The sequence below is a fragment of the Cnephaeus nilssonii genome (genome assembly GCF_951640355.1).
Source record: "Cnephaeus nilssonii genome assembly, chromosome: 15".
Lineage (NCBI taxonomy): Eukaryota > Metazoa > Chordata > Mammalia > Chiroptera > Vespertilionidae > Cnephaeus > Cnephaeus nilssonii.
In genome coordinates, this window is record NC_137086.1 from 16,098,441 (window position 1) to 16,126,331 (window position 27,891).

The window sequence follows — 27,891 nt, forward strand, 5'->3', positions numbered from 1 at the left end:
GCTGAATTTTCCTTAGCTTGCTTATGGGTATTCTCTTGAAAGAAACACACACACACACACACATGCACCTAGCACTGCTTTTTGAAATCAGATGCGTTTCCTGCCTTCTTCTTTCCTCTTTACTCTTGCGACCAGTCTATTTATAGCCCAGGAAAGGAACAAGCTCCTCTGGAGGCAGGAAATCGAAGTTCGGAAAGAATAGGAGGAAGTGTGCCTGCCATTTAGCCAAACAACCTTTAATTCATTGAGCTCAAAGCTGAGCAGCTTCTGTCGTTGTTAGGCGTAAACAGCTTGCAAATTGGGGTTTTTTTTCCCCTCTCCCTATTTTTGAACTGAATTTGGGCAGTGGAGATAATGACAGCATTTTAGAAGAGAGAGCAGGAATCTAGGAGTTTAGACACATGGGAGAGAATTGCTAGGGTTGGTGAAGTGAAGAGCAAGAGGCGATTCAATAGAGATGAACTTGAAATGATCCCGCATCGGGGAGGTAAGGTAAGTGTCGTTTCTAAGGCTGCCCATGGATATGTCTACATGTGTATCATGAACTGGGATAGTGGCTACGGACTGTGTATATGACCTGAGGGCAGATCCGGATGCAACTTTTCACCGAGCTTTGCTTGTATCTCTGAAACAAGGTAGAAATCAGCCTCAGTTATGGAATCTGCCATTGTTAATAATAATACATGTTTTTTAAAGTGGTTGTTTCCTTAAGACAACTTTATCTGCACTAAGGTTTCCTTCATTTCATTATCACCAGAGTGATAATGAATAGTATAAGTAATTTCATTAAAGGTCACTTTTGAAAAATAATTTCTGGATATTTGCCTGTTTTTCTATCTTTATTGAAGTACTGATTAATAATCCATGCATCATTTCTTTGATCAATACTGGTTTAGAATATATGTATGTACTGGGCCGTCAGGCATAAATGGTCAATGTTAGAAAAGTCATTTTACCTAAAATTTAATTTTGTGTAAAATTAAGTGAAAACGAAGTTTGTCTGTTTTTAAATACAAAGCTTCTTTCTCCTGGACATCATGTTCAGACAAAGGTGAACCTTCTAGAAGCACAAAACACAGCACTGAACAGGTCCAGAGATAGAATTTGCTCACAATAGTTATTGCCATTTAAGTTATTATTTCAAAACATTCATTCGGCATGTGTTTTCTGAGGGACCTGAGAAACGCCACTGGGTCTGGAAGTGGGAAGGTCACAAGGGAATGGATGAAATCCAAGAACAGTTGACATCGCCTGCAAAAACTTGAAAAGCTCCTAGGGACATTCCACATTCTTTCAACATTCCTTGACATCAAACAAGTGCGTTTGTTTAAATGATGCACCGTATTTGCATCCACTGCTGATAGTATCCCTGTGTGTGCCCGGGAGAACTGGATTAATCTTACCTCAGTGTTGAACAACGGGATAAGGTTCTGGTGGTCGATTGGAAAGGAAGAACAGAAGGAAGTAGGTTGCTGTTGTTTGGCTTTTCCCAGTTTGAGGTTGGTATGTTTAGAATCTGTCGCAAGGAGATAGCAAAGCTGGAAGCCAGGAAAGCTGAGCCAGCCAGATTGCAACGGGCGCAGGAGGCCAAGGTTTCGTCTGTCTTCGTGTGGATTTCATTGGCTTTCTCTTTCCTGGGAGAACTTAAGGGTTATTTTTTTCTGTAGAAAATGATAATTCATCCCATGGAAACTGTGGCAAAGTATAATATTCTTGAATAGAAAGGGCAATATTTCTGAGTTGAACTTAGGTTGTTAAAAATAGAGGGAAATAAAATTAATCTGGACAAATACGATGAATCTGAAGAACCAAATAGAACAAAGTCTTGGCATTTATTTCCAGGACACTCTGGTGCTGCAAAGTCAATTCTGAATTCATTTTATTATTTCCGCAAAGTGAAATCCAAGGGAACCTAATTAATTGCCACTCCGTGTGGGTCTAGTGATAGAGTCCTTGCCTACAGTGACCCTGTTAACATTAAAGTCCCTCCACTTACTGTTTCACAGCAACTTTCTCGCTGGGCACATTTGTGTGTTTACATTATGAGAATAAAAATGTTTTAAACACTATTGAAGATGTAAGTAGATAAAATTATGATATACATTTTATTCTAAGAGTATATTTTTTCACTTTTAGAAATGTTGTTGGTGATTGCTTTCTGGATGTCCATAGCTACTTATAAATATACTAGAGGCCCGGTGCACAAAATTCGTGCACGGGGGGCAGGGGGTGTCCCTCAGCCCAGCCTGCACCCTCTCTAATCTGGGACCCCTCGAGGGATGACCGACTGCCTGTTTAGGCCCAATCCTACTGGAATCGGGCCTAAACGGGCAGTCGGACATCCCTCTCACAATCCAGGACTGCTGGCTCTCAACTGCTCGCCTGCCTGTTTTCCTGATTGCCCCTAACTGCTTCTGCCTGCCAGCCTGATCACCCCCTAACCACTCCCCTGCCATTCTGATTGATGCCTAACTGTTCCCCTGCCGGCCTGGTCACTCCTAACTGCCCTCCCCTCCAGGCTTGATTGCCCCCAACTGCCCTCCCTTGCAGGCCTGGTCCCTCCCAAATGCCCTCCCCTGCTGGCCTGATCACCCACAACTGCCCTCCCTTGCAGGCCTGATCCCTCCTAACTGCCCTTCCCTGTTGGCCATCTTGTGGTGGCCATCTTGTGTCCACATGGGGGCAGTCATCTTTGACCACATTGGGGAAGCCATCTTGTGTGTTGGAGTGATGATCAATTTGCATATTATTCTTTTATTAGATAGGATTAGATAGGATAGAGGCCTGGTGCATGGGTGGGGGCCAGCTGGTTTGCCCTGAAGGGTGTCCTGGATCAGGGTGGGGGTTCCCTTGGGGTGTGGGGTGGCCTGGGCGAGGAGCCTGTGGTGGTTTGCAGGCTGGCCACGCCCCCTGGCGACCCAAGCAGAGGCCCTGGGATCTGGGATTTATTTATCTTCTATAATTGAAACTTGGTAGCCTTGAGTGGAGCCAAGCCTCCTGCTCGCTCTGTGGCAGCAGCCATTTTTGTTAGGATTTATTTATCTTCTATAACTTTGTAGCCTTAAGCGGAGGCCAAGGCAGGTCAAGGCAGGCTGAAAGCTTGGCTTCCTCCATTGCCGGAGAAACCCAAGCCTCCCTCCTGCTCTCTCTGTGGCTGTAGCCATCTTGGTTGTGTTTATTTGCATATTCGCTCCTGATTGGCTGGTGGGCGTGGTTGGCGGGCGTGGCTTGTGGGTGTAGCGGAGGTATAGTCAATTTGCATATTACTCTTTTATTAGATAGGATTCATGAAATGCCAATTATTTAAATAGATATCTTGGGAATTACTTAATGGTTTCACAGGTTTCTTGATGTAATTTGAAACTCCTAAGAATATTTTATGTTATTAGAGTTTGGTCATTTGGGGGAAAACTGCCAATGTTTTTTAGCTTCTCTATCAATTAAATAGAAATGTATTTCCTGGTTTCCAGCATTACTGCTATGATCACTATGTGTTTACAGGTTAAACAGTATAGCCACCCTGGCCCTCACATTTAAATATAAGTGTGAGAGGATAGTGTGAAGTGGTGAGAAATTTAGATGTTAGCAAATGAATCCACAATTTGTCTGGTATGTTGGAGTGGGGTGTAAGGAGAAACATGCCTAGGTCAGGCAGCCATACCTGTGTGGGGAGAGGGAGTCACATACTGATTTTCATGCCTAGAAGCAGCTTAAATCCAGATTAGTGGCCTCTGGAGGTTTTTCTCCTATGCTCTCAGCCCTTCACATTCTATATTACAGGTCAGAAGCAGCACCATACAACCATACCATGTTTATTAAATCCTCCTCCTTATAATACAATCTCTGCCTGTGATAAACTTAACGTTTACTTGGAGAAAGAGAATTATAGAGGACACAAGGCATCCTATATATGGAACCAAATGAATGAGGTAGAGAAGGAGTACCAGATAAGAAAGGCTTGATCCAGACAGGTTTCATGGAGGTCCTAGGTTGAGTTGGGCCTGGAAGGGCAGAAGGAGATCTGATGGGTACAACAAGACATAAGAGCATCCAAGACAAGAATGGAGCTGTGTGCATGGGCAGAGAGAGGAATGTACTTGGGTTGCCAGGTGAAATACAGTATTCCCATTTAGATGTGATTTTTTTTTTTCAGATAAACAAGTACTTTTATTTTTTAGTAAAAGTCTGTCCTATTGCACAGGTGTGTATGAAGCCCATTGCATGGGACATACTTACACAAAATATTATTTGTTGTTTATCTGGTTCACATTTAATTGGGTGTCTGTTTTTTATTTCCTGAGCCTGGCAACCATTCCAGGGAACGGTGCGTCAACCAGCTCAACAGGAGCAGAGGCAATGAGCATGTGGAGGAAGAGAGAAGCATCTGGAGGCGGTTGGGGTCAGACTGTGATGGGATGGTAGTGCCAGACCAAGCAGTTTAGAATCTAATTCAAAGACACTGGGGAGCCTCTGTGAAAAGGGAAATGACATCAATAAGATCTGCCCATTTGAGGCAGAACCTGGGGGTAAAGAGAGCAGGCCTCCAAGGCCTGGGTACTGGTGACAGCAGAGAGACAGAAACCAGATGGAGACACGTTAGAGAGCACATCGACTTGTTTTGTAAACTAATTGAATATGGTTATCGAAGGAGAGGAAGTGCTAGAGAGGATGATATGTTTTATGTCCATTAGAAGAAATAGCCAATCAAAGAGACAGCAGCAGGCCAGGGAGTTAGTGAGGCAGATGAGGTTCCAGACATGTTAAGTTTGAGGCGATGATGGGATAATTAGGTAGAAATAATAAGTGGACAGATGGAAATGAGAAACAGCTTAGGAGGGAGTTGAGGACCAGAAATAATGACAGTGGCCAACATCGACTGAACGGTTACTCTGTGCCAAGCCTTTGGTAGCCATTCTGTTATGTGATGCTCACTGCCACCTATGAGCAGGTTCCCTTGCTAGCCACATTGTATAGATGAGAAAACAGAGGCTCAGAGAGGTTCCGTGACTTGTCTAAGATTACCTAGCGAGGGAGAGACAGACAGAAAATGGAGCCCAGGTATGTATGAGGTCAAAGCTCCTGCTCCTGCTAACTCCCACAGGGAACGTCGAGGATCAGCTCTGGATTCACGTTCTCCTGCAAAGATCTAAGCACGCCAATTGCTCATGCTGTCACCCAGTTAACAAGATGACTGGTCTTCAGTGCCTAACTGTGGCAGCCCTCAGAATTCTGCACCTTTTGGTGATTCTCTCTGGGGAAAAGGGCATAATTTAAATACAGAGATTTTCTTATTTATTTATTACCTAGATTGTTTTCCCCTTCAGCGCCTCATTTTCAATTTCTCCTCGTTTATCTGGTGAAGTAAAGATCATGCTGAAGAGAAAACATGACCAAGAAGTGTTCAACTCCTCTTTCTGTCCCTGGCTGCCCTCTAGTGGCAGTATGAGGTAACGATGCTCACCCCAGCCCAGGGACTGCACAGCCAGCCACTAGAGGCAAGTCCCTTAGGAAGGCAAGAATTCACAGAATCACTGCAGAATCATCTGTGGGCTCTTACATGGTTTGGAGCCTAGTTGTGCTGGGAGATTCTGGGAAAAGACTTCGTGGAATTACACACACCCTTAACAGGTGGCTCACCCAAAGGACATTTTGCAAGAGTCAGTTTTGGGTTTATCTTGAACTTTGTAGTCACTAAAAGTATTTTACTTGTTGAGATCCAAGATGGCCATGGAGTAGGTGGAAGGTACACTCACCTCCTCCCAGGAACAAACTTGAATTACAGCTAAAGTATAGAACGATCAACCTGAATAACCAACTGAAGAGAAGTCTTATAAGCAAGGATTTACCGAAAAAGCCACCTGGAGACTAGTAGGAAGGGTGGATGTGTGAAAAGGGCTGGCCTCACCCGGACAACTCCTTGAGACCCCATCCCACCGCAGAGGTGGCAGGCACCCCATGGGTGGAAGCTACCTTGGTGTACCCCGAGACTTTGGCTGGGTGACCTCAGACTCAGCACTGGCACTGAGTGTGAATCCCTATCAATCTGGTGAACACCACTCGCCCCTACCTCCTGACTCACTGAGAACCGACCTCACGCAACTCAAGTACTGCCAGAGGCTCTTTTGGTGACTGAGCCTAACAGGCGGAGGCAGGTCTCAGGGTGCCTTGGGCCTTTTGCTGACCTGCCCTGGACTCGGTGCTGGTAAAAGCAGGCCTTGGTATGCAGCTTTGCCCTTCGCATGCACACCCGGATCTGGCCGAGGCAGCCACAAATGGTGGATTGCTTTCTAGCTCCAAATAGGTTGTCCAGGGCCGGTCACAGCAGCATCTGGCATTGACCTGCACTGGAGTCCCTCCCAAGAGGCTGCAGAATCTACATACCCAGTGGCGGGCTGCAGACCACATCAGAGCAGGACCCACTGAGCTCCAGAAGCCACACATTGCCCCTGCGAAGGCAAAATTTGCTTTGTGTGGTCAGCATCCACACAGTAGCTGGTACATGATGGTTGGGGCCATTCCTAAAGTTGACCCCATTTACAGGGGGGCCAACAGCAATCCAGACTCAACTATAACAGGAAGGCTCACATAACCCATGCAAGGGACATTCCTGGAGCACCTTGCTTGGGTGATAAAAAGAATAAAATGGCAATAAATATGTACCTATCAATAACCACTTTCAATGTAAATGGCTTAAATGCTCCAATTAAAAGACATCCAGGGTAGCTGAATGGATGAGAAAACAAGACCCATATATATGCTGTCTACAAGAGACCTACCTCAGTACAAAAGGCACACACAGACTGTAAGGGATGGAAAAAGATATTTCATGCAAATGAAAAATTTAAAAAGCTGGGATAGCAATACTTATTTCTCACAAAATGTACTTTAGGACAAAGCCTATAGTAAGAGACAAAGAAGGACACTGAATAATGATAAAGGGAGCAATCCAGCAAGAGGATCTAACCCTTGTAGGCATTTATGCACCCAACCTAGCAGCTCCTACATATATAAAGCAAATCTTGCTGGACATAAAGGGAGAGATTACCAGTACTATGGTCACAGTAGGGGATTTTAACACCTCATTGACATCAATGGATAGATCTTCCATACAGAAAATCAACAAGGAAACAGTAGCCTCAAATGACATATGAGACCAGATGGATTTAACTGATATTTTTAGAGCATTTCACCCCAAAACAGTAGAATATACATTCTTTTCAAGTGCCCATGGAACATTTTCTAGGAAAAGTATTTCACTTGTTTATCTTGTTAGGAAGGTACATATATCAAGTTTTGTTTTTAAACTTTTAATGCACACATGCGTCTTTATTCTTAGGAAAATGTCCTAGACCTTTTATTCTAAATACTTAAAAATACATCACATGTGTTTTTGTAATAAATGGATATCATTTAAGAATGTATCCTAAGGAAATATTCATAGATTGAGACAAAAATGCATGCAAAAGACTGTTTCTCTATTTGTAACAGACAAATATACAAAATAGGGAAATTGTTAAATAATATTTCATGATATGGAATTTTATATGGCCATTAAATTATATTAAAATAGTTAATGGCATTGGAAACTATTCATGATAAATGTTAAGTGAAAAAGAAAAGGCAAAACATTATATACATGGTGTGACCTCGTTGTCTTAAAAATTATATATATATACTGCCAAAACCGGTTTGGCTCAGTGGATAGAGCGTCGGCCTGCGGACTGAAAGGTCCCAGGTTCGATTCCGGTCAAGGGCATGTACCTTGGTTGCGGGCACATCCCCGGTAGGGGGTGTGCAGGAGGCAGCTGGTCGATGTTTCTCTCTCATCGATGTTTCTAGCTTTCTATTCCTCCCCCTTCCTCTCTGTAAAAAATCAATAAAATATATTTAAAAAAATTATATGTATATATATATATACATATGAAAAAGAGTTAACTAAAAATTCACACAATGAAATGTTAACAATAGGAACCGCTGGTCAGTGGGGTAATGTCTTTTTCACTTTGTCTCCAGGATAAGCATGTCCTACTTTTATTGTCAGGAACAAAAACCAGTTTGTTTTTTAAAAGCGGAGAGCTAAGTCCCAGTGCTCTAACGTCTTGCTGTCATGGCTGCCAGTCACGTTATTCTGCTGGGTCAGCCCCCCTCACGACGGCCTCTTCGCCCTGGCAGAGAGCTGTATCCTGTTTGTGACAGCATAATTCATTGTAATGGAAAAAATGATGATGCGCTCGCCTGGCCTATGACTTCACTGTATTCATCGGCGACAGGAAACAAAGGCACACACTCTTTTTTCTTTTTCATAATTGTCTTAGTAATAATTGACAATTGGAGGAAATGAATGGCAGAAAACAATTATGGGTAGAAAGGATGGTCAGCAAATACCAGCCTGGAAAAAGCAGGGGAGCCAGCCTCCCGCTGCAGTCCCAGAGCCTGACAAAGATGGCATTGTTTGTTCTCGGCCTACTCCTGCAATCACGGGTGTTTTCACCAGCAGTCACACAATTCTTTGCTGGCAGCAACCCCCCCCCCCCCCCAATATGTTTTTAATTCAGTAATCTGGTAAGCCCACCTCAGGGATTTGGTACTGAATTTTTGATGTACGTTAATATTCAGGGTTCAAACCCCCCTGTGCTTATGCCCAGTAATAATGCTCCTCTAGTAATCACTAGCCACATTTTGGCCATACATAGAGTCTTCAAAGTTTGATTTTTTTCCTTAAACTTAAAAGCAATTCCCATTTCTATTCCCTGCAAAATGATTCCTAGTTTTCATTTTAGCAGCAACGGAGTAGGGAACAAACAACAAAAACTCAAAAGAAGTGAATCCGTGATCCGCTCAGTGTCCATGCTGTGACATGAGCACGGTTAATAAGGGCGGAGCTGGAGATGAGGGCTGTGTTATCAACTAGGAAAGCACTAAGTAAGGCCAGTGTTAACATACACTAGGTAACATTTCCCTCTGACGTGTGTCCAAGACATTGGACTGTCCTGTCGGGGGCCACTAAACCTCTCTGGGTGGGAGAACTAGCCATACAGGGGCTACTTCGACCTTTATTCTAAGTCCTATTCTCCCCTCATGAGCCTGACTTGGAGTAAAATTCTGCAGCAGCTTTGACTTCTGATCCTAAGGACCACTCACTGGTCATGCTCTGTATCGTGGAAGCCTCCAGACCAGTGCTGGCCAATAGAAATATAAGGAGAGCCACATATGTGAGTCACCCTATGTCATTTTACATTTTCCAGCGGCCACATTAAAAAATAAAAGAGAAGAGGTAACATTAATTTTAAGAATAGAGTTTATTTAGCCAAACATATCTGAAGCATTGTCATTTTAACATGTAATCAATGTAAAAGAGAATTGAGATATTTTGCGTTATTTCTCCTGCAGCAAGTCCCTGAAATCCAGTGTGTGTTTTACGATGACTACATATCTCAGTTCGCACAAGCCTCATTTCATGCGCTCAGTAGCTTCAGATGCTCAGTGGATATTATGTTGGACGGTTCAAATCTAAACAGAAGAGCTATGGTGCTGCCTGTTACATAAACAGCATTTGAAGATCAGGCTGTGAGATTCTCCTATCTGTTCAGGACTCATAGTCCTCTCCGTTATGATACTTTCAGCTGGCCACTCTCACGGGCACCAAGCTAAGCTGAATAATTGAAAAGCAAGCAAAGGATTGGCAGTTTTTGAGTCTCAGCCTGTTAGAACAACCCAGCTGCTCATTTAGGTGCTTAACTATGGATTTTTATAAGAATAATAGAAGTTTTTAAAGATTCCCAATTTTGAGATCAGGACTACATGATTGTAAGAAACTTTATGACATTTTCAAGTGAACGTAGGCATAGAAATAGATTACATTACACAGACTAAAATTAACTTCCAGGAAGCAATATAGACATTGTGCTCTTACCAATACACAAAAACTATTACAAGAAAGAAATCTTCAGCAATTCTCTCACACACACATTTCTAACAATGTGACCGCTTGCTGATGTCTTTTCTGCATTCTGCATTGTCTTGTTTGAAGGGTCGGAAGTATGCCTCAATAATCTTGTGTAACTACTCTGCCCTGGGGACTCTCATGGCAGTCAGCTGGAGGATAAAGATAGCTCTGTGTGCTAAATGTGGAGCTACAGAAATAGAACTGGTGGGAGTGGATACAACTAAAGGACGTGGAAGGTTCTTATGGCCCCGCCCATGGCAGAGACCTGGACCAAGGACCCCTGAGGTGCCGGCAGTGAGTCGCAGCCCACTGAAACGATCATATTTGGGTTCATTTCTTATTCCATCAGGGTTTGGTTATGAAGTTAGTCAGAAAATTATAAAATCAAAATAAAAGTTAAAGACATTTAAAATATAAATAATGACCATGCATTGCATGACTTACAAATTGGTCATGCTCCAAAAACTTGTTTTTAAGAATGTTCTTAGCCCTCTGAATTCACTTTTCATTTTTTCCATAGAAACTAAGTCATAAATAGTGACTGGAATGTATACCTAAAATACCATATGCTTAACAATAAAATTGTTATAACGTATTCACAGTGTATTATGTTAAATGATTCTTTATGAAATCACAATCTATAATAATAAAAGCATAATATGCTAATTAGACTGGACAGCTGAATGACCTTCTAGACGTTCTTCTGGACGTCCTTCCAGACAAAGCCGCAGCGACAAGGGCCGAGGCAGAGGTGGTTAGGGGCAATCAGGCAGGCAGGCGAGCAGTTAAGGGTGATTAGGCAGGCAGGCAGAATGGTTAGGGGTGATGAGGCAAGCAGGCAGGCGAGCTGTTAGGAGCCAGCAGAACCAGATTGTGAGGGGGATGTCCGACTGCCGGTGATCGGGCCTAAACCGGCAGTCGTACATCTCCCGAGGTCCTGGATTGCGAAAGGGTGCAGGCTGGGCTGTGGGCGCTGCCCCCCCCCCCCGCCACTGCATGAATTTTGTGCACTGGGCCTCTAGTTCATTATAAATCTATATTATTAAACTAGCATTCCTGTTGCAGGAAAAATCCTGCAATAGGGTTTCCTGCTGCACTCTACCCCGCCCCGCCTCCGCTCCTCCCTTGTCCCCCGGCCTGCCTTCTCCGCCAGCCCTCCCCGCTCTCCTTCCTTCTCCCCCGGCCCCGCCTCCGCTCCTCCCTTCTCTTCCCCCCGGCTTGCTTGCTTCTCCGCAGCTTTGCTCCCTTCAGCATCTCTTGGCTTCTTTCTAAGCTGTCTTGATATGCAAATTAGCCGCCATCTTTGTTGGGGTAATTTGCATACTCATACTGATTGGTTGGTGGGCGTGGCTTGGCTGGTGGGCGTGGCTTGGGCGTAGTGAAGGTGTGGTCAATTTGCATATTTGTCTATTATTAGGTAGGATTACAGTGAAATATTATTAACCTATTGTTTCTATATTAATATACCATACATTAATATTATGTTAATAATTGTTATATTAATAATATATTGACAATTAAGCAAAACAGAAAAAGTATATATTGAATCATCCTACAGTCTCCTTGTGTCCAAAGCAATGAGCTCTGATGGAGGATGTAGGAGGTGCCAGGGGCTGTACCAGGTGCCAGGACAAGCATACAAGATAAATTAGATTTATTTTGTCCATTCATGTTGGTAGGAACGCAAAGTTACTAGAAGAGAATGAGGAAGCAGATGAATTCTTTTCTAAGGCGACTACCTTATCTATGTGATTCTTAGGAGGAGAAGAACTTTTCATTTCTGCATCATTTTACTTCTAAACTTTGGACTTGCCTTTTCCTTAAGGATGATATACCTCCAGTACTTGCGCAGTCTGTAGCCATAATTAGGAGATTTTTTGGTTGCCAAATAGGGTGAGATTTCCCTAAGTAGCATTTGGACACTTGGCAGATGGGCAGAAGAGGGGAAGGCGGAGAGAAAGGTTCTAATGCAGGAGGCTGTGTCTGCTCCTGAGACAGGAAGTTGGGCACAGCTGCTCGGCTCTCCTGAGGGAAAAAGAAGGGCAGGGCTCTGGGGCACCCAGCTCTGGGTCATGCTCCACATCAGCGATTTTCAACCTGTGAGCCACAAGGATGTGTAAAACATGCAGTACCTGACGCTTCTTTTCCTTTAGATTGTCAAATAGAAAAACGATAACAGCACAACAATAGCTGTCTGGTGTGAATGAATCAAAATCATCCCTATTTTTTTTTTTTTTTGTCAGATTGGCAAAAAATATATTTTTTGGTGTGCCACAGAATTTTAGTAATTGGTTTATGGGTGCCATAAGGATGAAAAGGGTTGGAAACCCCGGCTCAGATTTTCCCCTGGAGCCTGGGGAGGTTGGAGGGGGTGGGGGGAAGGGGAGGGAGGTGTGTGCAGCTGGCCTTTGCATAGAGTGTGCTTTCCAAGCCAGTATTTACAGCTTCATGAGTGCCATTCCCTATTGGACCCTGCATTTGCTGCCATTGCTTTTTCTAATCACTAGTAAAGGAGGAGGGGGCGGTGAGGTCAGGCACTAACTGGCCTTTGGGCAAGGTTAAGAAATTCGGGTTGAGTAGGGCAATGGTTAGTTTCACTAATCAGCAAGGGAATTCAGAGACAGGTGAGTTGAGATAATGAATGTAGCTCGAGGAACAAGAGTCTAGGCCAAGAGAATAATGTATTCCTCTGACTTTTCTCCTCCGAATCATCTTCCTGGAATTTCTCCTGGCTGGGACCTGTATCTGAAACCACTCCCATCCCTCCAGTTAACCCTCCCTTCTTCAGTATTCTCTTTCGATGTCTTTAGCTTTTAGGGCTTTTTTTTTTTTTTTTCCAAACATCCCTGTTTCTTCTTTGCCATGAAAAATTACAACCCCATCTACCTATCTATACAGCTGCCCCCTCTAATATATTTAATCACATGATGTTTGGTGAAATTTCTTTCATCCATTCAGCTATTATTGCCTCTATAGTTAATTTTCCAGGAGTTTCTTCTCTCAGCAACTTAATTCCTTGAGCCATATTTTGTGCTTTAAAAAAAATCTCTTTGGCCCTGGCCAGTGTAGCTCAGTAGATGGAGTGTTTGCCTGGGCACCAAAGGTCACAGGTTCGATCCCTGGTTCTGATTATGGTGCAAGTGGAAAGCAACCAATCTATGTATCTCTCTCACATCGATGTTTCTCTCTCCCTCCCTCCCTCCTTCTCTTCCATTGTCTCTAAAAATCATTGGACAAAATATATTCTTGGGTGAGGATTAAAAAAAAAACAAAAAACCCTTTGGAGTGCTTCAGTGTTCCCAATTGTCCATCCACAGATAAATATAAGAAGTGAGCATCCTTTACATTTCTACAATACGTTATGGGTTTCTAAAGTACTTTTCCGCAGGAGACAAATATTGCCATTCCCACGTTATTGTTGGTTATTAAGGGGGACTCAGAGGGGTAATGTGATGGGCTCACTATTCCTTGGCTAGATGGAGGCAGAGCTGGCCTTTTCATCCTTCCTCTGAGGCAGTTTCTACTTTAGCACCCCAGTGATCTGGCCGGGATCACAGGCTCCGAGATAACGGGCTGGGCGGGGCCTGTGGAGACGCTGTTTACAGGCAGTGCACAGCGTGACGGTTCAGTCTTCCCGGGTCTTGCGTACAAATTCCCTGCACACGGACCCCGATCCGTGCACAGTCAGCAGAGGCCGGGAGAGCGCTGCCAGACGCACGCGGCCCGGATGAGCCACGTGGCCTCCTTTCGGAAAATGACTGAAGAATGAACTTCTGGGAAGAAGTTTCCATCTGTTTTCCAGGTAAGCTTGATGAGAACCATCCATGCAGATCTGCAGATCCCGTTGGGTGAGTTGTCCAGTGTGGCCCGGGCAGGGTGCGCTCCCATTTGTCAGAGGCTCCAGCCCCACCTGCAGGGCAGGCCTCTCCACCCTCAGACCTCTCCTGGGGGGAGGAGCTGGGCTGTCCGGACAGACCGGAGCCCACCTGCCCTGAGGGCCTCCCTGTGGGTAGGAAGGGCTTCATCTCTTCTGTGGGCCAACGGGGCATCTGTTGGACAACTCCACACGCGTTCCATTTGCCACGTTGCTGAGGTGATGATGGGGAAGAATTATTTCTCTTTGCCTGTTCTCTTCGTCTCCCTTCCACTTCCCTCCCTCTCCCCCCTCCCCACCAAGTCTGTTTCCTTTGTTATTTTTGGTATAAAGAACTTTCAGTTAACTTCAAGGCTTCAGAAAAGCAGTTAAAAGAGGTTGATTTGGGGAAAGGTGTCTGATTTTTTTATCTGTGCACCCGCGCGTGCGTGCGTGTACACACACACACACACACACACCCTACACCCGTGGAGCTGAACTGAGTGAACATGGATCCATGTACTTGTTATTTTGTCAAAATAAGAAATGTCCAAACCTGTGGACATTTGAGCCGAACTGATGACAATTGTCAGGAAGCAAAATCTCAATGGAGCGAGAAAATGCTCCGGAGAATGGAGAAGGGCAGTTTCGCAGCCTATTTTATACATTAGAGCAAAAGGAAGAGAGGTAAGGAGGTCACCTGACATCCATTGGTGGCCGATGAAGGGGGTGGGGAGAAGCAGAGCAGGGGGATCTCTGAGATTGGATACTAAGCGAAATGGAGAGACAAACTTCTTTTAGCGGGTGAGAAGGGGAGAGGAATGGGGCGCCAGGATAACACGGAGGGGCTCCGTGGCCACACGCTGGTGCCAGGAGGTTGACCCCGAGGGGTCTGGATAAAAAGATCCCTCTGACATGTCAAAGGTATGTTACCTTAGATGCAAACAGACAACAGACAGGCTCGCACATGGCAAAGATTGACCTTGTCAAGGGGCTAGGACTGACTCCCACCACGACCCGCTGGTAGTTAGGGACTCCCGTGGCAGATCACTCTGTGTGGTTACTTTTGGTCTCTGCGTTTGTGAGGCCACCATGCAGGTCTCCCCTGAACTCGTCAGGGTTAGTATGTGGCCCCTTTTACTCCCACAATTTAATGATAGTCTTTGCATTTTCATGGTGAGTTCAGTCTACACGGGTTATTGTTATTGAGGTATTAACAATGTCAATTCTATTTCCTGTTGTCATTCTTTTTCTCTTCTCTCCTGCCTTCTGTTCAGTTTTTCAAGTTTTCCTTATTCCACTTTCTCCCCTCTAGTGTTTTGGAAGTTATGTAATCTATTTTTTTCTCTTAGCAGCTACACTTCAAATATGTATTTGATTTAACAACACCTATTATTAATATCTTTTTTTAAAAAATATATTTTATTGATTTTTTACAAAGAGGAAGAGAGAGGGATAGAGAGTTAGAAACATCGATGAGAGAGAAACATCGATCAGCTGCCTCCTGCACACCCCCCACTGGGGACACGCCCGCAACCAAGGTACATGCCCTTGACCGGAATCGAACCTGGGACCCTTCAATCCGCAGGCCGATGCTCTATCCACTGAGCCAAACCGGTTTCGGCTATTATTAATATCTTTGTATTGACATCTGAATAATATAACCACCTTAGAAACCTTTAATTCTGATCTCATTCTCCCATCTTTCATGCTATTACTGTTGAAATATTTAGCTCCACTTTTTTTTTTTAACAGTTTTCTTGAGATACAATTGACACATAGTAAATGGCACATATTAAAAGTATACAATTTGGTCCAGCCAGCGTGGCTCAGTGGTTGAGCGTTGACCTATGAACCAGGAGGTCACGGTTCAATTCCCGGTCAGGACACATGCCAGGTTTTCAGACTTGATCCCCAGTGGGGGGCGTGCAGGAGGTAGCCGATCAATGATGCTCTCTTATCATTGATGTTTCTATCTCTCTCTCCCTCTCCCTTCCTCTCTGAAATCAATAAAATATATTTTAAAAATGTATACATACAGTTTGATGTCTTGACATACGTATGCACCTATGAAGCCATCACCACAATCAAGATAATAAAATAATCACTTAAAAAAAGACCGATCCAGTTCACAGAGGCACATAAATGGTTGCATGTTACAAACGTTGGCTAGTTTTCTGCAAACTTGTTTTACTTAAGTTCTCTAGCTTCTGGACAGAAGTAACTATGATAACCCTTCATCGAAGCCCACTGATCAGTGCTAATTATTTCTCATTGCTTTCTTTATTGTCCTTAATTTTTAACTATAAAAACAAGACAGGCTGCCCTGGCCGGTGTGGCTCAGTGGATAGAGCGTCGGCCTGCGGACTCAAGGGTCCCGGGTTCGATTCCCGGTCAAGGGCATGTACCTTGGTTGCGGGCACATCCCCAGTAGGGGGCGTGCAGGAGGCAGCTGATGGATGTTTCTCTCTCATCCGTGTTTCTAACTCTCTATCCCTCTCTCTTCCTCTCTGTAAAAAAAATCAATAAAATATATTAAAAAAAAAAACACACAAGACAGGCTTATTGTGAGTGAATGTACTCAGTACCGTAATGGGTAGGTAAAAAAGAGAAGGCTTGGAACCCTTGCCACCCTTTTTCTTCAGAGTGGGTATATGTCTATAGCGTGTTGGTTACTGCCCTGAACAGATGGCAGATATTTTCTATGCATTTGAAAACATACATGATTGTAATAAAAATGGAGATAAATGCATAGTAGGGTTTTTGTTGTTTTTTTGATTGTTTGTTTTGCTTAAAACAATAATTATTTATGCAGGGTTTTTGCAGCTTGCTTTCTAATTCCATCCAAGTCATCTTCCCGTTTCCTCTTTTTCATGACTGTGTGATGCATGTAGCATTGAATTAATGCATTGCAATTATTTTTATCAATCTCCCCTTATTTTTAGGGTGTTTCCCTTTTTGTTGTTGCTACGAGTGACACATTGAACCTGTCCTGCATACATCTTTTTGCACTCATTGAATATTTTCATAGGATAAAACCCTGAAATGCAGTGCAATTATTTCCAACCCACACAGCCACCCTTTGAGTTGGTATTATCTCTCCCTTTTGCAATGAGGGGATTTATACTTGCAGGCTTCAGGGACTTAACTCGTGAGTGACTGATTATGGAATGAGAATCCTGATTTCCCGGTTCTCCAACGTGCCAGCATCCATACCGCTCACCACACTGCCTCTCCTACTAGTTTGGGAAACGGTTAGAAAAGAAAAAGGTGATCCATGTTGGAACTGTCAGGAGCATGAGTGGGGATTTTCAGCTAAGAGTAGTCCTATGGAATTAGAATGCAGGGGTCCTACTTCAGGCAGTTTATGTTTTCACCTGCCCCTTACGCTGAGGACGCTGAGGACGTTGACATGAGAGCTGGGGCTATTTTTAGCAGTTGCGTCTAAGCGCCCTGGGAGGTTGTGAAACCCACGGTCACTATCCCAGGCAGCTAGGAATTGCTTGCCCGCTTTCTTGTTCCGAAGGAAAAGACACAGACCACCTGGGCCCGTAAGTTGGGTCCAACATTGGACTGTTTATTTTACTTAACAAATGTGTCCTTGAATAATCCGAGTGGAATTTTGGTTGGTTGACTGCCACTTCTAATGCACTCGGGGGTGCACACATTTCTCGCAATCCGCCAGTGGGTGGCTTTATAAAACAAAGAAGGCTTTGATAATGTGAACACATTTCCTTGAATGTCTGGTGGGCATAACTTTATTATTTTTTTTTTCTTCAGGCAGGGAACCCTGCGCTCTGTCATTTGTGTCTTGGAGTGTGTTGGCCGGTTCAGCCCTATTAGCTAATGTGGAATATATATGTGAAAAGTATGGACACATATAGTCCAGTCTCTCACTCTAAAGTTTCAAACCAAAGGACATGGTGAGAACATAATTTAGAAGAGGTGATTTTAGAGAAACACTCCACGCCAGGAGGAGTGTGGCTGTAGACACGGGGTGCTCTTTCTCCCTGGGCTTGGACTGTGGCCCCCATTCTTGCTTCACTGAGATGGCATGTGGAAGAGAGGGCTCTTTGGTTACGAAGTCCAGAAACAGGTTAAAAACAAGCGAGGCTGGGACCGACTCTTCTTTGCACTAGCACCATTACGGGCTTTGAAGGTGCAATAAAATATTTTTAGTGCAACATTACCATTTTGTTCTCATAACAGAACGGTTCACATGGGCTCATGCGTTGTTGTTTTTTAATGAATTAACAATGGAATCTACAACTGGAACGGCCGTTAGAGTGTGTGGAATTTTTGGTGTATGCAGATCATAAGGATTAGCTGGGGGGAGATAGTTCCACTTTTAACTTGGACAAATTTTAATCAGTTTGACTTAAGATGCCTTGATTTTGAAAAAAATATTATTTCATATAAAAAGCAAGCAAGATTTAACACAATTTAGTTAATATACCTCGTGGGATATGATTCTGAAATGAATTTTTAGTGCCTCTCATAACCTTGATCCTCTAAATGGACATTTATCAGTCTTTTTAAGGCCACCACCCCTGTATTGCCCTCAGTCTCGTTTGGGGAAAATAACTGAGAATGTGTAGTAAAATGAATCACTTTGCAGTTCTAATAATCCCAGGTTTGGAGGTCTATACTATGGATATGAGAGCGCTAGAAACTAAAGGTACAAGTGTAAGGATGTTTAGTGCAACTCTATTTATAGAGGCAAAACCCTGGGAGCATCTTGAATGTAATTACTACAACTATTACAAAGAATAAATTACATCTATATCACTGACCTTGGAACCAGTATGTGTCGCCATGATACATTGTTAAGGGGGGGAAATCTAATTAGAGATTACTTTTTAAAATGGGAAAATATAATGAGATACATTTCTCATAGGTGTGTATTATCTCAGCAAGATGGGAATGCATGGGAAAGAGGGCTTATATTTTTTTTCTTTATGTATCTCTCTGTATTGTTTGACTTGCTAGAATGTGCATTATTGCTTTTTAAGTGTAAATATCTTATAAAGTAAAAAGAAAACACACAGGTGTCCTGCTTTTCTTATTTTGGACTAGGAAACAAAACCATTCTTCAATGAAATAATGTAGTTATTCTGACCAGTAGGGTCTATGTTTAAAAATAATGTATCGGCATATAAATACCTATCGAAGCCTCACCATTTAGGTTGGCATTTTTCAGCTGTTGGAGCCCATGTTCCCCGGATTGATTTCTTACTGCATGTTTTTAGCTCCACCTGCTAAGAAGCCTAGTTGAGCTTCTGACCTCCTATGTTTATATTAAGGGAACAGCACCCAGCTCTCAGTTCTGACCCCTCCCCTCCACTGGGCCTTCCATTTGAGAGTTGGAGCTTAACTGGATCTCTACAGCCTTTTACTCATAAGAATGGCAATCACAAAGACGAGCCCTGAGAATAAACACTCCTTGTTTAATTAAAACATGGAAAAAATATTGGAAATTCCCCTACCATTTTTTAAAATGTGCTTCCAGAAGTGTTTTGTTGTTGTCATTGTTTGTTTAACCTCCCTCCCTCTGCTGTGCAAATCAGATAAATCCTGCCGCAAGAATGCGAGACCCTCCTTCCTCAGGCAAAGTCCCACTCTGCTGGTGGTTGCCTCTGTGTTCTCAGGAAGTCATCAAAAGGAAACCTTATCTAAAGGCTTTGTATACATGAAGGGAATACGTAATCCCAAGACTGGCCAAAAGGCTGAGCAAATACAGTGTCAGTGAATCCTGGCGATATTTAATGATATCTGTGATAAAGGCAGTGATGCCTCAGGAAAGGAAATGCAATGAGCTCAGAAACTCAGGCCTCCCAGATTCATGACCTAGAGACGGTAGTGGTTGGATTAAAACTGGAGGAAGCAGTTGGCAGTAAAGAGTGGAAAATAGGACTGGTAGTCAGCTTGCTGGGTTGGGATAATATGGTAAAGTGAAGAGCAGGATGGTTAGGTTCTCATAGAGAATTATGCACAATTTTGAGCAGATGGATTTGGTCTCAAAGTAATATGAATATTTTCTAATACAGTGTAAAAATGCATTCATTCATTCATTCATTTATTCAAAAAGTATACAAGGAGCATCACCTCCCAGCCAAGGCCCGGGGGCTGTGTGTGAACCCGGACAGCTTAGGAGACTCCAAGGCCAGTGCTGAGTGAGCTTGAAGCAGCAGGGGGGCGGAGGGTAGGGTGGGAGAAGGGCGAGGCCTATAGTTTGCCTAGGAGAAAAAGAGGATTTAGAGTGTCTAACTTTCTTTTCCTGTGATTCCTATGAAGACCCAACTGTACCCCGCCTCATACATTTAGCGATCACACTTTTCGAGAAAAAAATAAATTTAAATATTTTCTTTGCCTCACTTATCCCTGAATCAGCTTTGCCTTTTCAGCTTTGAAAGGGTGATGATGCTGAAACTTGAGTAGAAAGGAAATCTTAACCTGAAAACTGCTCTTCTGTTATCTTCTGATTAACTAAATGATTCTCAGTAAAAGGCACAGGGGCAGCCTTGGGGACTTTTTTCCCCCAAGCAAGTCTTTTCAAGAACTAAGACTTCTGGGACAGCGGTAGCATTTTAGAAGATTTAGATTCAGATTAACTTTACCACTCGCCTGTGGTTCGTAGGGGTGAGATCCTCCCAGAGTCATAAAAATTGCTGTCAAATCAAGGTTTTGAAATAAAACTATTAGGGGAAAAAGTTATTATGTAAGTAATTATGTTAAAGGTGCTTTGTACCATGAATACTAAATGTTCCTTCTCATGTTTTACCGAGTGAAGCTTTCGCTAGAAATCTAGCCTAATCTAAGAAGGTGATCGGAACAGGAAAAATGCAGCCATAAAGGTGACTTGAAATGAATTAGATTAAGTAAATGCAACTATACTAATATGTAATGTGTTTTTATTTTTATTATTATTTTTTTAATGTTTGTATTTATTTTTAGAGAGAAAGGAAGGGAGAGGGATAGAGAGATAGAAACATCGATGAGAGAGGAATATCATTGATTGGCTGTCTCCCGCATGGCCCCTACTGGGGATAGAGCCTGCAACTGAGCGAGGTACATGCCCTTGCCCAGAATGGAACCCAGGACCCATCAGTCCACAGGCTGACGCTCTATCCACTGAGCCAAAACCGGCTAGGGCTGTAATGTGTTTTTAAAAAGTAAATGAAATTTTACAAAAAGGAAGAAAGAAAAGAGATAGAAAACAGGAAAAAGAGACTTAAAGTGGAAGTCTGTCTTTAATCAGGACAGGTTTGTCCAGAAATTTGGGAGTTTCTCCAGGGACACTGAGAAAAGGAGCAGGGTCCTGGGGTGAGGAGGCAACTGTGAAGGCCGCCTCTGGTAGAGGCCGTCTTTCTTATTCATTCTCCTTTTTATTTTTATACTAGAGGCTCGGTGCATGAAATTCGTGCATGGGGGGCGGTATCCCTCAGCCCAGCCTGCACCCTCTCCAATCTGGGACCCCTCGAGGGATGTCTGACTGCCCATGTAGGCCCAATCCAGGTAGGATCAGGCCTAAATGGGCAGTCGGACATACCTCTCACAATCCAGGACTGCTGGCTCCCAACTGCTTGCCTGCTTGCCTTCCTGATTGCCCCTAACCGCTTCTGCCTGCCAGCCTGATCACCCCCTAACCACTCCCCTGCCATTCTGATTGATGCCTAACTGCTCCCCTGCCAGCCTGATTGCCCCTAACTGCCCTCCCCTGCAGGCGTGATCACCCTTAACTGCTTTCCCCTGCAGGCCTGGGTCCCCCCCCAACTGCCCTTCCCTGCAGGCCCAGTCGCCCCCAACTTCCCTCCTCTACCGGCCTGGTCACCCCTAACTGCCCTCCCCTGCTGGCCATCTTGTTGTAGCCATCTTGTGTCCACATGGGGGCAGCCATCTTTGACCACATGGGGGCAGCCATCTTGTGTGTTGGAGTGATGGTCAATTTGCATATTACTCTTTTATTACATAGGATAGAGGCCTGGTGCACGGGTGGGGACCAGCTGGTTTGCCCTGAAGGGTGTCCCAGATCAGGGTGGGGGTTCCCCTGGGGTGTGGGATGGCCTGGGCGAGGGGCCTGTGGTGGTTTGCAGGCCAGCCACACCCCCCGGCGACCCAAGTGGAGGCCCTGGTATCTGGGGTTTATTTATCTTCTATAATTGAAACTTTGTAGCCTTGAGTGTAGGCCTGGGCTGGCCAGGGCGGCAGGGAAGCTTGGCTTCCTCCATTGCCGGGAAAACCCAAGCCTCCTGCTTGCTGCAGCTCCGTGGCCGCAGCCATCTTGGTTGGGTTAATTTGCTTACTCGCTCCCTATTGGCTGTGGCTTGTGGGTGTAGCAGAGGCATGGTCAATTTGCATATTACTCTTTTATGAGATAGGACAGCCCATCTCCAGGTAATAAATGGCTTATGTTGCAAAGGTTCGCTTGTTTGTATATCAGTTATTTGGAACTCAACATGTGTTTAACCCATAGAAGGCATTATCCACAGAAACAATGTTGTAAATGCCCCTCAGTTTACCAGACTGTGACACCTCCACTTCACAGGTGTCACTGGCTGAAATACCACATGTTTGCAATGGGTAGTGACAGGAAACAACTATTGTCCTACCAGTGGTTTAGACCCTAAAGTGCAACCCATTGACTTGGCTGTTGTGCTTGAGGGTAAGCAGGTTCAATTAAAAAAGAGTGAGCCAGTCTATGAAAGCTTCTGTGGCTACTAAATCACTTGGGGGACAAATGTGCAAGATTTGGGGTCAGGCGGACCTAGGTTTACATTCATATTCCTCTCTTTCTCTGCTGCTTACTGGTTTTGAGCAGGCTAGTTCATCTCACGAAGGTCATCTGGGGGTAATAATAGTATTTCCTTAGAGCATTGCTGTGAGAATTAAATGAGCATTGTGCACAGATGTTAGCTTGCTATATAATATTAATAACATTAATATAGTACATTATAATATTGATAAGTACTAATTGTTATGATAGGTAATAATTATTCCTTACATATGGCTTTTCTCCCGGAGAGATTATAAACTTTGAGAGCAGAGATTTTTGTCACCTACTTTGGCAAATCCCCAAATGCAAAGTACATCAAGCATAGACACTACTTTTTCATGTGTTGACAATGATTTGCTTTGTTCAAGGTCTTTAGGGATTAAAAACTCTATTCTCTGGTTATTTCACCATTTTTTCTTTCTATTTGTTACAGGCTTGTCGCTAGCACAGCTCTTATGATAACTGGTTGTGACTGGTATTTATTTAAGAGAGTAATGTTGTGTGAAAGGTCCCCCTAGAAAAGGAAGGTGGGGTGGCAATGTGATATGGCAGTTAGTACCTGAAATTGACCAGCAGGTGGCGTGTCGCCAACTTGGAGCAGCATGGTTGGCGTTTGGAACCAGGTGGATGCATGGATGGGCAGCTTCAGGAGGCCTCAGCCGGCAAGGGAGGTTCATGCTGCCTGACCATGTGTGCATGGGATGGATATATATTATTTGGGAATTTCTACTGAAGGGAATACCTCAAATAGGCACAAAGGTCCATCAGGACGTCTCTGAGAAACTGAATCCAGGTGCTCAATCAAGACCATGCTTCCCCCCTCTTCCTGCATCCTTTGAACCTGGTGCTTCCACCACTTCCAGTGACTTGCTATCAAATATTGGTTCCAGGACCAATAAATTAGAAAACTGAGACAGTCTAGAGGAAGTGTCTGGCCTAGTTAATGGATGGCCAGGCCTTTCTGCTTTGAGTCCTTTTTTCTTTACTACATTTCTTACCAATGTCTTATTCCTCTTTGTGTTGATGATTAAAGTATTGAAGTGTGATTGTAGGTCTAGTATCTCTTTTCTTACATAAAAAAGATCTCAGTTAAAAAGGGACAATTGATAAACATTTATCATAGAAACAGGAAAAAAGCTGATCTGCATAAACAAGGGAAAACGTGTATGTGATCCCCAATTCCCAAAGATAACCACTATTAAAATTTGATATATAATGTTTTAGACTTTTACAAATGTCGACATATTTTCTTAGACAAATGAGATCATACTGATTAACTGTTTTGTATTTTGTGTTTTTCACTTAATCTATGCTGAATATTTTTCCATGTTAGTATAGTTCAAACATTATTTTATAATGATTGCAAAGTGCTAGCTCTTATGAATGTGTCCTAATTATTCAACTCAAACATGGTGGCTTGGATTTGAGGCTCACAAAAAGCTTTTTGTCTATATGCCCAGTTTTTCATGGACTTAAAGCCAAGCTTTCCAGAATACGGAAAGCCTTACTCGTACTTTCCTCCCCACTCCTGGCCCCTTGTAAAAATTAATATGGGAATAAGCAATTTAATGCTTATTTTATGTTGGTAGTGCATTTTGAGGGTCATCATGGGTTCTGTCTGTTTGACTGAATTGTCTATTAACACACAAACAGAAAAGCCTACTTTCTTTTTACATCTGTAAGGTAAACCATGTTTATACATGAGGTTAGTCTGTGGTTTCCTTTATTATGCTTTATCAGTTTTTTTTAAGTCACAGGTATTATGTTAGCTTTTGTTACTTTGGTCCACTTGAACATTTTATATAGTTTGGAAATTATCTGTGGCTTGAAAATCAGAGAGAACTTGATTGTGCAAGTAATTTGGACTAAGAACATTTCTTGGAAACAATTTCTCAATAACTTTTACATTTTTCCATGATTATTGATCTGTTGTTTTTCAGCATCTTCTTGGGGGCAGTATGCCTCTAATTAACTCCTTTGGCTCTGCCCACAATATTTGGTATGTGGTGTTCTCATTATTAAAAACTTCTAAGCATCCTGTAATTTCCTTTTTTATTCCTTCTCCAATCAATGAATTTTTTAAAAGAAGACTTACAAAAATTTTCCAAGAGCTTGGCTCTTTTTCAACTTATACTTTTGTAATTATTTTATAGTTTTTTAAAAAATATATATTTTATTGATTTTTTACAAAGAGGAAGGGAGAGGGATAGAGAGTTAGAAACATCGATCAGCTGCCTCCTGCACATCCCCTACCGGGGATGTGCCCGTAACCAAGGTACATGCCCTTGACCGGAATCGAACCTGGGACCCTTCAGTCCGTAGGCTGACACTCTATCCACTGAACCAAACCGGTCAGGGCTATTTTCTAGTTTTGTTACAGTGTGGTCATAGAATGAGGCCATAATTTCTTTTATGGGGAGATTTTTCAGTGGCCTAATATGAAATCAGTATTTGCAAATTGTATCTTTTCTTAAAGGAATAGACAAAAGAACCTTCTCTTCAATTATTCCTTTTTTCATTCAGCATTGTTTCAGCTGTCTGTTCCCTACATGGCAGGCACTGTATTAGGCTTTGCAGGCTATAAAATGAGTACACTTTCAAAATGAGTAAAGTCATAAGCTTTCTCTAAGACTGTCAAAGTCTAGATGGAACATAGACACATGAAGACCTAATTATAACATAGAGTAAGAAATGCAACAGCCATGGAATGTACAGAAGAGGCATTCCATGAGCCTGTCACAGGTTCTGGGCATACAAAGCTGGCTAAGATACCACCATGGCCCCCAGAGACTTTCAGTATGAAAGTGCATTAAAAAACAATAACAGATAAGTTGAAGGCAGAGGTAGATTTTTGGAGGCAAGGAGACCCATTAGGAAACCACCCTAGTCATTCGGTAATAAGACATATGAGAGATGTCAGAGAACAGAAAGAAGAGAGGGGATTTTCACACTTAAAGGGCAGGAAGAAGAAAAGTCCACATAGGAAGCGAAGGAGGTAGGAGTAAATTTTAAGAAGCCACAGAGAACATTTTAAGGAGTGCTTGGTCAGGTGGGCCAAATGCAGCCGAGAGGACGAGGAAGATAAAGGCCAAAAAAAGAGTCCGTTAACCTTGGTCTTTGTTGGCCTTGAGAAAGCATTTCCAGTGAAGTGTGAAGAAGATGCTAGAGCGTATGCGGGTTGAATCTTACCTGGGATGAGAGACAGTGGAGACAAGAAGTTTCTCTAGAAACGCAGGTGTGAAGGGAATGAGTGGGTTAGGGCAGTAATTATAGGGGCAAAGGAGAAAAAAAATAGCTTTTAGGACATAAAAACAACCAGAGCATGTTTAGATCATGAGGAGGGGGAGCGGACGGGGAGAAGGCATTGTTGGAGGAAGGGTCCTGAGCAGGTGGGAGTCACAGGGGGAGACAAGCCACGGAGGGGGGTGGGGAGACAAGCCCAGGGGTGGATGGCCTCTGACAGGAGGAGAGCCCCTCTTTTTGAGTTGAAGCAAATGGTTGGTCCCTGTAGGCAGACTGGGCAGCGAAGTGGGGTCTCCCCGTTATTGTGCAAGGCTGGAAGAGGGTGTCATTGTCGAACCCATGGAAGGGGGCAGGGTCCCAGTCTGCGTTACAGTTTGCCTCAAAGGGGGGGAGGTCAGGATCCCTCCCTCCCTCCTTGCTAATAGAACGAGAGAGTCTCCAGGCTGCTGTTTCCCTGGGCTATTGTTTTGTCTGGTTATCCCAGGGTTTCAAGAAGTCTCTGGCCATGTGGTGTGGAATGGATTGTGAGAATAATTAACACAGTCAGTTGAAAATAAGGTGATGGATGGATGCCATACGGTCGGAAAGGCTTCTGTTGTGTAAATACAAAGTATGTATAAATCAAAATAATATTTCAGATCTTCAATAGGCCTCGTTTTCTGTTTCTGAATAATGATTGCTCACATCAGCGCACAAGGAGAAATGTTTACGATGGCGATATTTATTTTAGCACACTGTATTTTAATATTCATTGTTTATTGCTATTACTAACTTTGAAGCCTTAAAAAGGGATCTGTTATGAAACTTGCAAAAAAAAATTTCCCATTTGCACATTGGGCTCTCACATGTTGACAACAAATTAGTCCCCTGAAAGAATGGCTAGACTGGAGGTCTTTGGGTCTTTTTCTGTTATTTTGGGAAAAAACACTCTATCCTTTGTGTGGAGGGAAACTTCTGGTTTGATTCACGCTGTAAATAATTCTATGAAAAATTGCCCACACAGGCGCCTTTATTAAGATCTCATTTATTAAAAATCAAGGGTGACAGTTTAACAGGCTCATTAGGGCTCAGAAATCCCCTGGGGCGTTTTAGCCTTTTGCAAACTTTTCAGATGTTCACGTTGCCAAGTGCGCTGACCGTCATATCTGCACGCTACCCTGCTCGGGTGCTGATTTTGGGAAGTGTCACTCTTACTGTACCAAGAAGTCCAAGGTCAGGTACCATCCAAAGTCAGAGTCCAAGGGCTTTCCCTGGAGAGGGGGCGGGTGGGAAAATGAGCGGAGGCGGGAAGTAGGAATTCAACAAAGCCCCCCCCCCTCCCATGGATGGGTGGTGGGCCCAGCTTCCTAGCACACCTGTCCCGTGCTTTGTAAATTTCATGATAACTTCTCTTTTCACTCTCATTCCTCGGAGGGGGGGGGGGGGGGGGGGGAATCATCTCATCGGCTCTGCTGTATCCCCAAATGTTGACGCAACCCAACAGATCTAGGTGGAAGTTTGTTTTGAGGGACCTGAAGCCACTTCCATTAGCTCTGTGGATGCACTGGCATCAACCCCTCACACATTGGCCCACTAGGCACAGCAGCCCCGGCCGTGTTGAAATCAAACCTCAGCCATCTCACCCTGTTCGTCTGCCTTCCTCAGAACAGTCCACTCCGCCTTGGGCCTCCCCCACCAGACCGGAGCCCGGGATGCTGAGTGAAGGAAACGGAGATGGAGCGACAGATTGAGGTTCCCCCGGGGGCCCCTGGAAGGGGCGAGCAGCTCCCACCTGCGGTGCCAGGCTGTGCTGCCTTCTTGCTGGTTCAGAGCCCCGGTGAAAACTTGAGTGAGATGCCATAGCATCGGGACTGCCAGCCCCTCACCCCCCCCCCCTCCCTCCTTCCCTTCACACACACACAAACACATCAACTTTCCACTTGCCGTGACCTGCCCTCCAGCGTGACTGATCAGCGGTGCGGGGTTGTGGCTGAAAGAAAACACACCGTGGAATGGGCTGCTCTGCATGCTAATGAAAGGGCCGGGCCGAGCCAGCGCGGGCTTCAGGGCGGGTGTGCGAATTAGGAGAAGAATGAT

General features: G+C 43.8%; 1 protein-coding gene and 1 long non-coding RNA gene across 4 annotated transcripts in view; one reads left to right on the plus strand and one right to left on the minus strand.

The window, feature by feature from the left end:
- Positions 1–266: 266 nt before the first annotated feature.
- Positions 267–27,891, plus strand: part of RASGRP3 (RAS guanyl releasing protein 3) — a 108,192-nt gene continuing 80,567 nt past the window's right edge. For 2 of the 3 annotated variants that reach the window (XM_079791918.1, XM_079791921.1), the window contains exon 1: positions 267–492. The gene's annotated coding sequence lies outside the window, so the exon portion shown is untranslated. Of the gene's footprint in view, positions 493–1,379; positions 1,500–27,891 lie in introns of those variants that run through there. The other variant, XM_079791920.1, reaches the window with a different exon arrangement.
- On the minus strand, positions 26,831–27,883 carry LOC307111813. The gene is made up of 3 exons (XR_013814623.1): positions 27,739–27,883; positions 27,438–27,509; positions 26,831–27,065 (listed from the first exon to the last, which is right to left on the minus strand). It is a non-coding gene; the product is annotated as an uncharacterized lncRNA (long non-coding RNA).